Source organism: Anomaloglossus baeobatrachus, unplaced genomic scaffold (assembly GCF_048569485.1).
Source record: "Anomaloglossus baeobatrachus isolate aAnoBae1 unplaced genomic scaffold, aAnoBae1.hap1 Scaffold_540, whole genome shotgun sequence".
Classification (NCBI taxonomy): domain Eukaryota; kingdom Metazoa; phylum Chordata; class Amphibia; order Anura; family Aromobatidae; genus Anomaloglossus; species Anomaloglossus baeobatrachus.
The window spans coordinates 23,213-38,132 of record NW_027444777.1 but is presented as its reverse complement, the minus strand read 5'-3'; positions in this window follow the sequence as shown (position 1 = coordinate 38,132).

Sequence of the window (14,920 nt, the reverse complement as noted above, 5' to 3'; positions counted from 1 at the left end):
TCTAGACAAACAAGACAGGGATGACACTAAAGGTGTAGAAGTACAATGTACAATGCATTTACTACACTCTTCCATCTAGGATTCTATCACTAACACATGTAATTTGCTTTGCTCACCGGATTACACTAGGCAGGGGTGAATGTACAGAGAGGTAAGTCGGCATGTCCTTTCCTGACAAATCCAAAGAGAAAATGGCTGCAGGCTTCTTCTCAGCTCAGGGAGGCATTCCTTACCCAGAATACATTTAGCTTAAAGGGAAACTCAGCAATTCAAAAGAATAACAATGACCTCTAGGGGTTGTAACAGAAATTTTAATGAATGACTATTAGCAGGCTGCCATGAGGCAGAACAGCATGGGTATTTAATATATCCTCCTTGCTGCCCAAGAAGCAATGAGAACATTTTTAGACCACCACATATTGACCATCCATGCTCCTTGTAGTTAAGTTTCTTGAGAATAAAGTCTAAATTCTCACAGCTTTCTTCCAAGTGCATAGCATGTGTGACGCCCTGGACTAGCCAGGTAGTCACAAACACAAAATCACACACACCCCCTCCCCTGGATAGTCTACATCAGTCACACAAAATCCTTGTTGCCTCCTCCAGGGTCTGATGTCCACACCAGGTGGGGCGGAGCCAGGCGGTTGGCCCCACCCACCGAGGAGTTCACAGGCCTGGAGGCGGGAAAAAGCAGTTAGTTTAGTTTTGTAGTGGAAAGTGAGAGGACAGAAACTGTTAGTGTCTGGGTAGGAGCCCAGGCACTGTCAGCAAGGTCGGCAGACGGTGGTGGCCGTCTGCAGGAGGTGGTACAAGTCAGCTGAACCGTAGGACCGGGGACGGGTGGTGACCCGAAGGGAACTGAACCGGTGAGCGGATCTGTACCAAGCACAAAGGCAGGGCCATTGGACCCTGACCAGGCTAGGAGCCGCCGACAATGGTCAAATCCGAGAGTGACCGGAATCCCAGGGGTTCCCTAACACCCAAGACCCGACAGAAGGCAACCGTCCACACCGTGAGGATAAAAAGCCACCGCCATAGGCTAGAGATCCAAGGGCCAGCGCCTGCGGGCAAACGGGCTCCCTCGGTACGTACACCCCAGCCATCCAGCCTCCCCGTACCGCCACCGGGCCCCGGGATCACCAACCCCTACCCACGGAGGGGGAACCAACATCCTAGCTGCTCCCTGCCATCGCTCCCGGGATCCCCGTCACCAGCAGTGGTGGTGCCCATTATCACCACGACCTGTGGGTGACGTCACTAACTATCTCCCCAAACAAACCACCCCCTTTTCACTCGTGGGCGAGGAGCGCTGCTCGAGTCCCCGGATCTGGCCCTCCGCTCGAGCCACCGAGCAGCAGCAGCAGCAGAAGTCCCCGAACCCGAGCGTAGCGTGCGTGGCCCCTCTGCCCGCGACACATGCCCTACACACACTGAAGAATACTTACTGCCATTGAGCAGTAGCACAGCTTTCAGACTTTTTGGATGAAACAATGACGTGTCTCCACTCGCTCACATTGTACTTAATGTTACATTTTCCATCAGCACAGGAACATCGCTTGAATACACTAGAGCACCATCTTCAGAAAAGTATGGAGGGAATCTTTTCAGAATTCTAACCTTTTGGAAACCTATTGTCACGCTCTCCGGGTCCCCTGCTCTGCCCCCCGGCTCACCTGCCACGCTCCCCGGCTTCCCTGCTTCGCTCCCCGGCTCCTCTGGCAGACATCCCCCGCTCCACGGTCTCCAGCCTCCACCACCTGCGGTCCCCAGGCGGCCCGGTCCCCACTCCCGGCGCCCGTCGGCAGCCCTGCTCCAGGCCGGCTCCCCTGCTTCCTATACACCGCTCCCTGCCCTGGCTTCTGGCACCCGGGCCTCGCGCATGCGCATTAGGGCGCGCGCGCGGTCATTGACCCTCTCTTAAAGGGCCAGCGTCCACTGACAGGAAATTGAACACACAGGTACAGGGTATAAAGGGGTTTAATGTCCAAGTGGGCGGGGCCTGTTCTTCGTGTTTCCTAAGCTAGGAGTCAGGTCTCCTTGTGTCTCTGTGATATACTTACCTATCTCTCTTCTAGAGCCGCTCCTGCCTCGCCATCCGGTCCTGCCAATTCCCGAACCCCGAACGCTGACTATCTGCCATCCCGTCAGTCCGTACCATCTCTGATCCCTGTGGTGACCCGTCCTCTCGCTCCATCGGTTCCGGACTCTGCCTGACATCTCGGCCTCCGAACCTGAGCTCCGTCACCCGGACTACCATCAGTGACTCCGTGGTCCCAGGGACTTCTCCATTCCACTCTTTTGCACGGACTGTCCTGCTACCCGTAGTGCTCCGGCTACCGGACCCCTTGCCTTCATTAAGGTGTTCGGCCCAGTGGATCCACCTCCTGGGTCTGCCCGTCCACCTGGCCCTAACACCTATAGAATCAGTGTTTGTGAAAAAACTGTACGTGATGATATTTTTTCAATATTTTTACTGAGTCCAATGATCAAAAGTATGAAAAAAATCACATCTTTCAAAAATTTTTACCCTTGGAAACCTGTGTTATTATTACTATGCACGAGCCCTAAATTGTCTGAAAAACAACAAATATGCTGGTTGGATAGACCTTGACCCAACAATTCAACGGCCACAATTAAGGAGAAAAGTGCTAAGAGAGTTAAATTTGCCCCTGAAATAACCCATGATACGGGCCAAGGAGGGACACACCATTTTGATCCGAAAATAGCCCAACACCATGAGAGACGGGCAAATCCGTGAAAAGACAAAGTTCCAAGCTACAACTGACGCAGGATCTACAGCACATACGCCCATTGTAATTGTTCATGATTTCCGGCCACTACGCATTTCAGCCTTCAGGGACCTGGTAATTCGAATGCTATGTCCAGGAGTAGAGATGAGCGAACCGGTCCCGGTTCGGCTCGAGGTCGGTTCGCCGAACGGAGCTCCCGTTCGAGTTCGGCTCGTCGAACGTTCGACGAACCGAACTCGAGCCAATAGGAAACAATGGCAGGCAATCACAAACACAGTAAAACACCTAGAAAACACCCTCAAAGGTGTCCAAAAGGTGACAAACAACTCACAACACAACACAAACACATGGGAAAGTGACAAGGACATATACTCATGCGAAAACAAAACAGCTGGACAAGGAAAAAGAGGAGGACACACAGATATAGGCATGGCACGCCATTCTAAAATCATGTAAAACACCGCAAGGTGACTCCAAGCGGAGTCTCCCTTTTTTCCAAAAATTGGGCCCCACACACACCCACCCATTCAGTGGCAGCAGTTGTGCCCCAGTTGTACACTTCACAGCTACATTTGCATCAAGCACATTCAAAAATACGCTATTCTTAACCGTCCCCAGGATGACACCGGGGTAGGTAGCAAAGTCTTTCCTGATCCCAGCTCTGTTCATCTTGGCTTCAAGCACATTCAAAAATACGCCATTCTTATCCGTCCCCAGGATGACACCGGGGTAGGTAGATAAAGTTTTTGCTGACCATGACTTGTTCATCTTGGCTTCTTTTAAAAACACAGCAAGCAAGGGTTACTCCAAGCGGAGTCTCCCTTTTTTCCAAAAATTGGGCCACACAGACACCCACCCCATCAGTGGCAGCACTTGGGCCCTAGTTGCAAACAGGATGTTTTGATTTGCATCAAGCACATTCAAAAATACGCCATAATTAACCGTCCCCAGGATGACACCGGGGTAGGTAGCAAAGTCTTTCCTGATCCCAGCTCTGTTCATCTTGGCTTCTTTTAAAAACACAGCAAGCAAGGGTTACTCCAAGCGGAGTCTCCCTTTTTTCCAAAAATTGGGCCACACAGACACCCACCCCATCAGTGGCAGCACTTGGGCCCTAGTTGCAAACAGGATGTTTTGATTTGCATCAAGCACATTCAAAAATACGCCATAATTAACCGTCCCCAGGATGACACCGGGGTAGGTAGCAAAGTCTTTCCTGATCCCAGCTCTGTTCATCTTGGCTTCTTTTAAAAACACAGCAAGCAAGGGTTACTCCAAGCGGAGTCTCCCTTTTTTCCAAAAATTGGGCCACACAGACACCCACCCCATCAGTGGCAGCACTTGGGCCCTAGTTGCAAACAGGATGTTTTGATTTGCATCAAGCACATTCAAAAATACGCCATTCTTATCCGTCCCCAGGATGACACCGGGGTAGGTAGATAAAGTCTTTGCTGACCCATGACTTGTTCATCTTGGCTTCTTTTAAAAACACAGCAAGCAAGGGTTACTCCAAGCGGAGTCTCCCTTTTTTCCAAAAATTGGGCCACACAGACACCCACCCCATCAGTGGCAGCACTTGGGCCCTAGTTGCAAACAGGATGTTTTGATTTGCATCAAGCACATTCCAAAATTCGCCATAATTAACCGTCCCCAGGATGACACCGGGGTAGGTAGCAAAGTCTTTCCTGATCCCAGCTCTGTTCATCTTGGCTTCTTTTAAAAACACAGCAAGCAAGGGTTACTCCAAGCGGAGTCTCCCTTTTTTCCAAAAATTGGGCCACACAGACACCCACCCCATCAGTGGCAGCACTTGGGCCCTAGTTGCAAACAGGATGTTTTGATTTGCATCAAGCACATTCAAAAATACGCCATAATTAACCGTCCCCAGGATGACACCGGGGTAGGTAGCAAAGTCTTTCCTGATCCCAGCTCTGTTCATCTTGGCTTCTTTTAAAAACACAGCAAGCAAGGGTTACTCCAAGCGGAGTCTCCCTTTTTTCCAAAAATTGGGCCACACAGACACCCACCCCATCAGTGGCAGCACTTGGGCCCTAGTTGCAAACAGGATGTTTTGATTTGCATCAAGCACATTCAAAAATACGCCATAATTAACCGTCCCCAGGATGACACCGGGGTAGGTAGCAAAGTCTTTCCTGATCCCAGCTCTGTTCATCTTGGCTTCTTTTAAAAACACAGCAAGCAAGGGTTACTCCAAGTGGAGTCTCCCTTTTTTCCAAAAATTGGGCCCCACACACACCCACCCCTTCAGTGGCAGCAGTTGTGCCCCAGTTGTACACTTCACAGCTACATTTGCATCAAGCACATTCAAAAATACGCTATTCTTAACCGTCCCCAGGATGACACCGGGGTAGGTAGCAAAGTCTTTCCTGATCCCAGCTCTGTTCATCTTGGCTTCTTTTAAAAACACAGCAAGCAAGGGTTACTCCAAGCGGAGTCTCCCTTTTTTCCAAAAATTGGGCCACACAGACACCCACCCCATCAGTGGCAGCACTTGGGCCCTAGTTGCAAACAGGATGTTTTGATTTGCATCAAGCACATTCAAAAATACGCCATAATTAACCGTCCCCAGGATGACACCGGGGTAGGTAGCAAAGTCTTTCCTGATCCCAGCTCTGTTCATCTTGGCTTCTTTTAAAAACACAGCAAGCAAGGGTTACTCCAAGCGGAGTCTCCCTTTTTTCCAAAAATTGGGCCACACAGACACCCACCCCATCAGTGGCAGCACTTGGGCCCTAGTTGCAAACAGGATGTTTTGATTTGCATCAAGCACATTCAAAAATACGCCATAATTAACCGTCCCCAGGATGACACCGGGGTAGGTAGCAAAGTCTTTCCTGATCCCAGCTCTGTTCATCTTGGCTTCTTTTAAAAACACAGCAAGCAAGGGTTACTCCAAGCGGAGTCTCCCTTTTTTCCAAAAATTGGGCCCCACACACACCCACCCCTTCAGTGGCAGCAGTTGTGCCCCAGTTGTACACTTCACAGCTACATTTGCATCAAGCACATTCAAAAATACGCTATTCTTAACCGTCCCCAGGATGACACCGGGGTAGGTAGCAAAGTCTTTCCTGATCCCAGCTCTGTTCATCTTGGCTTCTTTTAAAAACACAGCAAGCAAGGGTTACTCCAAGCGGAGTCTCCCTTTTTTCCAAAAATTGGGCCACACAGACACCCACCCCATCAGTGGCAGCACTTGGGCCCTAGTTGCAAACAGGATGTTTTGATTTGCATCAAGCACATTCAAAAATACGCCATAATTAACCGTCCCCAGGATGACACCGGGGTAGGTAGCAAAGTCTTTCCTGATCCCAGCTCTGTTCATCTTGGCTTCTTTTAAAAACACAGCAAGCAAGGGTTACTCCAAGCGGAGTCTCCCTTTTTTCCAAAAATTGGGCCCCACACACACCCACCCCTTCAGTGGCAGCAGTTGTGCCCCAGTTGTACACTTCACAGCTACATTTGCATCAAGCACATTCAAAAATACGCTATTCTTAACCGTCCCCAGGATGACACCGGGGTAGGTATGTCCAGGAGTAGAGATGAGCGAACCGGTCCAGGTTCGGCTCGAGGTCGGTTCGCCGAACGGAGCTCCCGTTCGAGTTCGGCTCGTCGAACGTTCGACGAACCGAACTCGAGCCAATAGGAAACAATGGCAGGCAATCACAAACACAGTAAAACACCTAGAAAACACCCTCAAAGGTGTCCAAAAGGTGACAAACAACTCACAACACAACACAAACACATGGGAAAGTGACAAGGACATATACTCATGCGAAAACAAAACAGCTGGACAAGGAAAAAGAGGAGGACACACAGATATAGGCATGGCACGCCATTCTAAAATCATGTAAAACACCGCAAGGTGACTCCAAGAGGAGTCTCCCTTTTTTCCAAAAATTGGGCCCCACACACACCCACCCCTTCAGTGGCAGCAGTTGTGCCCCAGTTGTACACTTCACAGCTACATTTGCATCAAGCACATTCAAAAATACGCTATTCTTAACCGTCCCCAGGATGACACCGGGGTAGGTAGCAAAGTCTTTCCTGATCCCAGCTCTGTTCATCTTGGCTTATTTTAAAAACACAGCAAGCAAGGGTTACTCCAAGCGGAGTCTCCCTTTTTTCCAAAAATTGGGCCACACAGACACCCACCCCATCAGTGGCAGCACTTGGGCCCTAGTTGCAAACAGGATGTTTTGATTTGCATCAAGCAAATTCAAAAATACGCCATAATTAACCGTCCCCAGGATGACACCGGGGTAGGTAGCAAAGTCTTTCCTGATCCCAGCTCTGTTCATCTTGGCTTCTTTTAAAAACACAGCAAGCAAGGGTTACTCCAAGCGGAGTCTCCCTTTTTTCCAAAAATTGGGCCACACAGACACCCACCCCATCAGTACTTTACCCTCCACACCAGTCCCAAGCTGGAAGCACTGCAGCACTGCCTCGGCGAAGCGGCAACAGGCTGTGCTGCAGCTAATCTGCATAGGTGACAAACCCCACAATGCAGAAGAGGTGTGGACAGCTCTAAAACAGCATGCAGATCACTGGCTCACACCTCTGAACCTAAAGCCAGGAAAGGTTGTGTGTGACAATGGCCGGAACCTGGTGGCGGCTTTGAGGCGAGGCCAGCTGACACATGTTCCATGCGTGGCCCATGTGCTCAACCTCGTGGTTCAGCGGTTTCTAAACTCATACCCAGAGCTGTCTGATCTGCTGGTAAAAGTTCGCCGCCTGTCTGCACATTTTCGAAAGTCACCTACTGCTTCAGCCGGCCTTGCCGGCTTTCAGCGTCATTTGCATCTTCCGGCTCACAGACTGGTGTGTGATGTCCCCACGCATTGCTGATATGTGCCCGTTCAAGTGTCTCGGGAATTTTCAACAGATCCGTCCGAAGGTGGATGGCCCCTTATTATGTCACGAGGATGGGTCCTTTTTATCGAGATACCAATTTGTGAGTGTTTTTAGGGCATGTTTGAAGTCGTTGGGGTTAGATCCGAAGTCTTTCGGATTGGGGCAGCGAAGGAGGCCTCTATATGCGGCCTACCGGAGGAGACAGTTAAGCAGATTGGTAGGTGGAAGTCGCAGCGCTTTAAGTCGTATGTACGTCCCCAGGTGGTTGTTGGCAATTGAGGGGAAAAGGGGGGGGTATTAGGGTAGCAATGGGGGGGGTGAGAGTGTGTGTTTTTTGTCAATTTGGTTTGGTGAGGCAATAAAATGGTGTCGTCTGTACATTTTGTATTGCAGAAGCACCCCCCCTTCCTTCCCTGGTCTGGATCCTTGGCCACTCTTATGTGTATTGGGGAGCCCGACGAGCGGACGCGAGATGGAACGGGAGACAGCTAGGTTTTGAGAAGGACCTGGCTCTCGTGCGATGGCTCGGTGTTCGGGGGTTAGGGTGGAACAGGGTGTTGCAGGAGGTGCATAGATACGCCCGGTTGGACAGACCTCCTGACATCTTAGTGTTGCATGCCGGGGGGAATGATTTGGGTGGGCGTCCTTTTCGAATCTTGATAACGGACATCAAACATGATTTGTTACGGTTATGGGTGTCGTTTCCAGGTCTAACGATAGTCTGGTCGGAGATAGTAGCGAGAAAGAGTTGGCAGAAAGCGCGGTCAGTTGACAGGTTGAACAAGGCGCGGGCGAAGGTTAATAGGGCGATCTCGAAGTTTGTTAGTCGGAACGGGGGTATAGCAATACGGCATGTTGAGTTGGAAAGGACGGAAGAGGAATTTTGGTTGGCTGACGGGGTACACCTTAATGCGGTGGGAACTGACTTATGGGCTCTTGGCTTGCAGGGAGGTATTGAGAGGGCCCTTTGCTTGCGGGGGGTCTCAGGCACTTGAAGGGTTTCAAGGTGCCTTCGTTGTGGTGTTGTTTATTGGTGGGTCCTTGAAGTTGGTTTAAAATTGGTTCGGGGATTCATCCGGGTATGGATCCCCTCATTGGCAGAATTGATGGTCCCCTAGTGATTTTGGGGGGGAACCCCGACGGGGTATGTCGGGGCCCCTGGGGGTGTGGTTGGGGTTGACGGAGGATTAACCCTAACCATTTGGTGCTACTGAGTCAGTGTGGGTAACGGCTGGGAGCAAGTTGAGGTTTTTTATTGCTCGGTTATGGGAATCACCAGGGTTTTGGTAGCTTCAAGGACCTTACCACATTGCAAATTTTATTGGTTATGTATTCTTGTTAATAAAATGGCTGCTATGGCCAAAATTATCCAAAGATAAATTTGTGTCTGTGTAATTACTTTTAAATAAGAAATGGGAATGGAGGTGTGGGGTATGAAAGGAAGACCGGAGTCAACAATTCCAGGGTCAAGCATGTTTATTTGCGTAAGCTTCGTTCCAGGGTAGAAAGGGTAAGAGTGCCTTTCAGAATTCGAAGTGGTCGGACTGTACGGACCACCAAGAACTGCAGGAGAGCTTGAACATCTTCCCATGGATGTGCGACATCCTCCCTCATCAGTTACGTAGGTAAGCAGGTTCTCAGCATTGCAGCCCATTTGTTGTCTTAAGTTAGTTAAGCGGGGTTAACTAACCTGTCAGTTCAGCCTCAGGTCTAAAGCAGAGGCCTGGACTCCACTCCTTACTCCTCACTCCACAACTCTCCTTAAAAACAACTGACTCCTTTTTCCTGCCCCGGGGTCTCCAGACCCTTAGGTGGGCGTTTCCTTCCGTCTGGTCCTGCCCACTGGTGTGCCTGTCTTTCCCTGGGGGAGGTGACTAGGGTTTTCTGGTTGGCTTTGTGTGACTTAGGTGAGGGAAGTTGTTATGCGGGGGCCTATGTGTGACTACCTGCAGTGTCAGGGCGTCACATATGTATGTGTGTATGTCTGCTAAAGGAATCCGCACCGTCATATTTACAAACACAAAATTTTGACTCTATGCACAGAAGAGAGTCATGCTATTTACATGATTTGTGTTTTTTTACCTTTTAAAACTATCATTAAATGTTAAGTTTTAGTTAGGGATTTATGCTTCTGTCTGTCTCTCTCCCAGTCTCTGTCATCTGTCTGTCTCTGTGTGTCTCTATCTCTATCCATGTCTCTCTGTCTCTCTATCTCTGTCTGTCTCTCTGTGTCTGTCTGTCTTTCTCTCTTTGTGGCTGTCTGTTTCTATGTCTGTCTGTCTCTTTTCCAGGTCTGTCTCTTTTCCAGGTCTGTCTCTTTCCCTGTCTGTCTGTCTCTTCCCCTGTCTGTCTCTTCCCCTGTCTGTCTCTTCCCCTGTCTGTCTCTGTATTTCTTTGTCTGTCTCTGTCTGTCTCTTCCCCTGTCTGTCTCTTTCCCTGTCTCTCTCTGCCTGTCTCTCTTTGTCTCTCTCTGTCTGACTCATTCCCCGTTTGTCTCTTTCCCTGTCTATCTCTGTATTTCTTTGTCTGTCTCTATCTGTCTGTCTCTCTCTGTCTGTCTCTTCCCCTGTCTGTCTGTTTCCCTGTCGGTCTGCCTTTTCTCCTGCCTGTCTCTGTATGTTTGTCTTTGTCTGTTTCCCTATCTGCCTCTGTCTCTTTCTCTGTCTCTGTCTGTCTGCCTTTTTTCCCTGTCTATCTCTGTCTGTCTCTTTCCCTGTCTGCCTCTGTCTGTTTGTCTCTGTCTCTTTCCCTGTCTGTCTATGCCTATCTGTCTCTGTCTGTTTGTCTCTCAGTCTGTGTCTGTCTCTCTCTATCTGTCTCCCCACTGACATCATATTATCTCACACATAAGCTTCTTATACTATGAATGTCCTTTGTTCCTATAGCAACCAATCACAGCTGCTATTAATAACTTGCAGCTCCCACCTCCATTCAGTTTAATGGAGGCAGGTTTTTTGGAGAGTAACTGTAAAGGTTAAATATTCCTGTTAAAACATAGTCTACAACGTTCCCTGAGTCACATGAGGTGTCTGCAAAATTTTGTGTTTGTAAATATGACGGTGCGGATTCCTTTAGCAGACATACACACATACATATGTGACGCCCTGACACTGCAGATAGTCACACATAGGCCCCCGCATAACAACTTCCCTCACCTAAGTCACACAAAGCCAACCAGAAAACCCTAGTCACCTCCCCTAGGGAAAGACAGGCACACCAGTGGGCAGGACCAGACGGAAGGAAACGCCCACCTAGGGGTCTGGAGACCCCGGGGCAGGAAAAAGGAGTCAGTTGTTTTTAAGGAGAGTTGTGGAGTGAGGAGTAAGGAGTGGAGTCCAGGCCTCTGCTTTAGACCTGAGGCTGAACTGACAGGTTAGTTAACCCCGCTTAACTAACTTAAGACAACAAATGGGCTGCAATGCTGAGAACCTGCTTACCTACGTAACTGATGAGGGAGGATGTCGCAAATCCATGGGAAGATGTTCAAGCTCTCCTGCAGTTCTTGGTGGTCCGTACAGTCTGACCACTTCGAATTCTGAAAGGCACTCTTACCCTTTCTACCCTGGAACGAAGCTTACGCAAATAAACATGCTTGACCCTGGAATTGTTGACTCCGGTCTTCCTTTCATACCCCACACCTCCATTCCCATTTCTTATTTAAAAGTAATTACACAGACACAAATTTATCTTTGGATAATTTTGGCCATAGCAGCCATTTTATTAACAAGAATACATAACCAATTAAATTTGCAATGTGGTAAGGTCCTTGAAGCTACCAAAACCCTGGTGATTCCCATAACCGAGCAATAAAAAACCTCAACTTGCTCCCAGCCGTTACCCACACTGGCTCAGGAGCACCAAATTATAAGGGTTAATCCTCCGTCAACCCCAACCACACCCCCAGGGGCCCCGACATACCCCGTCGGGGTTCCCCCCCAAAATCACCAGGGGACCATCAATTCTGCCAATGAGGGGATCCATACCCGGATGAATCCCCGAACCAATTTTAAACCAACTTCAAGGACCCACCAATAAACAACACCACAACGAAGGCACCTTGAAACCCTTCAAGTGCCTGAGACCCCCCGCAAGCAAAGGGCCCTCTCAATACCTCCCTGCAAGCCAAGAGCCCATAAGTCAGTTCCCACCGCATTAAGGTGTACCCCGTCAGCCAACCAAAATTCCTCTTCCGTCCTTTCCAACTCAACATGCCGTATTGCTATACCCCCGTTCCGACTAACAAACTTCGAGATCGCCCTATTAACCTTCGCCCGCGCCTTGTTCAACCTGTCAACTGACCGCGCTTTCTGCCAACTCTTTCTCGCTACTATCTCTGACCAGACTATCGTTAGACCTGGAAACGACGCCCATAACCGTAACAAATCATGTTTGATGTCCTTTATCAAGATTCGAAAAGGACGCCCACCCAAATCATTCCCCCCGGCATGCAACACTAAGATGTCAGGAGGTCTGTCCAACCGGGCGTATCTATGCACCTCCTGCACCCTAACCCCCGAACACCGAGCCATCGCACGAGAGCCAGGTCCTTCTCAAAACCTAGCTGTCTCCAGTTCCATCTCGCGTCCGCTCGTCGGGCTCCCCAATACACATAAGAGTGGCCAAGGATCCAGACCAGGGAAGGAAGGGGGGGTGCTTCTGCAATACAAAATGTACAGACGACACCATTTTATTGCCTCACCAAACCAAATTGACAAAAAACACACACTCTCACCCCCCCCATTGCTACCCTAATACCCTAATACCCCCCCCCTTTTCCCCTCAATTGCCAACAACCACCTGGGGACGTACATACGACTTAAAGCGCTGCGACTTCCACCTACCAATCTGCTTAACTGTCTCCTCCGGTAGGCCGCATATAGAGGCCTCCGTCGCTGCCCCAATCCGAAAGACTTCGGATCTAACCCCAACGACTTCAAACATGCCCTAAAAACACTCACAAATTGGTATCTCGATAAAAAGATATATGTAATAAGGGGCCATCCACCTTCGGACGGATCTGTTGAAAATTCCCGAGACACTTGAACGGGCACATATCAGATGCCACAACCATCCCCAAACGGACTAGTCTACCCACACCTCTCTGATCAGTTTTCGATTTCCTAATCCAAAATTCAACTCCGTTTTCCACTGACATAATGTCACCCCAATCCAAGCCCCCGGGGAACGCCTTACTGGGCGATACCAACTCCCCAACCCGCAGGGCTCCAAAAAACGCCAAAGAAAAGGCTAACTTAAACAAACTCACCTCAAACGGAGATAGACAAACCCCCCACAACGCCCTACCCAGCCGGGTAGGGACCCAGCCCAGCCCAGCTGGGACCCAGTTTGAGCGAGGAACGGAACAAGTCCTTCCCACACCAAGGTTTGCAGGCCCTACCTCAGTCAGGGTTTCACCCACACTCTACAGCTCCGGAATGTCATGCTCTTCAGCCTCCTCCTCCTCCTGCGCATCCTCATCCACTTTACCCTCCACACCAGTCCCAAGCTGGAAGCACTGCAGCACTGCCTCGGCGAAGCGGCAACAGGCTGTGCTGCAGCTAATCTGCATAGGTGACAAACCCCACAATGCAGAAGAGGTGTGGACAGCTCTAAAACAGCATGCAGATCACTGGCTCACACCTCTGAACCTAAAGCCAGGAAAGGTTGTGTGTGACAATGGCCGGAACCTGGTGGCGGCTTTGAGGCGAGGCCAGCTGACACATGTTCCATGCGTGGCCCATGTGCTCAACCTCGTGGTTCAGCGGTTTCTAAACTCATACCCAGAGCTGTCTGATCTGCTGGTAAAAGTTCGCCGCCTGTCTGCACATTTTCGAAAGTCACCTACTGCTTCAGCCGGCCTTGCCGGCTTTCAGCGTCATTTGCATCTTCCGGCTCACAGACTGGTGTGTGATGTCCCCACGCATTGGAATTCAACTCTGCACATGTTGATCAGGATATGTGAGCAGAAGAGGGCAGTTGTTGAGTACCTGCATCACCTAAGCCATCGGGAAATGGGTCAAACTCCACACATAACACCTGAGGAGTGGAGATGGATGTCCGACCTATGTACCATCCTCCAAAACTTTGAGGACTCCACCAAGATGGTGAGCGGCGATGACGCCATTATTAGCGTCACCATACCGCTTCTCTGCCTTCTAAAACGGTCTCTGCTCAAAACCAAACATGATGCATTGCAGGCGGAACACGATGAGTTGGAGCAAGAAACAGTAGTGGGTGTGGGTGATAACACACAGCCCAGCCTCGTCTCATCACAACGTGCAGTGGAGGACTATGACGAGGAGGAAGATGAAGACATGGAGCAACTCTCCGACCAAATTGAGGATATGACATGCATACCAGTCATATGCTCAGTTCAGCGTGGCTGGCCAGAGGACAGGGTAGATGAGGAGGAGGAGGAGGAGAAGGAGGAGGACAGCATGTTCAGTCATCGTGTTGGTCTGGATATTGAAGTGATGGCTGTTAAGAGTCTGGCGCACATGGATGACTTTATGGTAAGCTGCCTGTCTCGTGACCCTCGCGTTAAGAACATCTTGGCCGACAATCATTACTGGTTGGTAACACTGTTAGACCCACGCTACAAGGAGAACTTTATGTCTCTTATTCCCGAGGCGGAGAGGTCAGCCAAAATGCAGCAGTTCTGGAAGGCCATAGTCACGGAAGTAGGCAAAGCATTCCCTTCACAAAACGCTAGCGTCATAATTGTAACACTATTAGTTAAAAGAAAGGGATAAACTGTAAAAAAAACAAAATAAGGCATAACTTTTTTTTAACATCAATTTTTTTTTTTTAGATTTAACCAAAGAATGTGCACATTTGTTATAATAAACAAGTGAAAAATGTTGAAAATCAGTCATCCAAAGGTGTGTGAAAAAAAAATATATATATGGTACCAATAAAAATGTCACTTTGTCCTGCAAAGAATGCAGCCCCCCACATTATTTTTTTCCTCTGTGCGGCCCATACACCCAGCCGAGTTTGAGACCCCCTGCCTTACACTATATAGATATCATGTTCATTCCCCATCTATCTTGCTCAGGAGAGCATCTCCCTCCCCCGGCACCAAGAGCAGCTCATACTGAATTGTTACAATGACTACATTGACACCCCCATACTTTGCACTGACGAGGGGCAAGCACCCCGAAACACCGTGTCTGCAAATTGGGATTCTGATCTGGCTTATATATCCTGAGTCATATTGCAATGGATTGTTGAAAATCCACTTGTGACTTTTAGGATCGCTACTTCCAATAGGTGGCGCTGTGCTAGAGTTTGTCTCC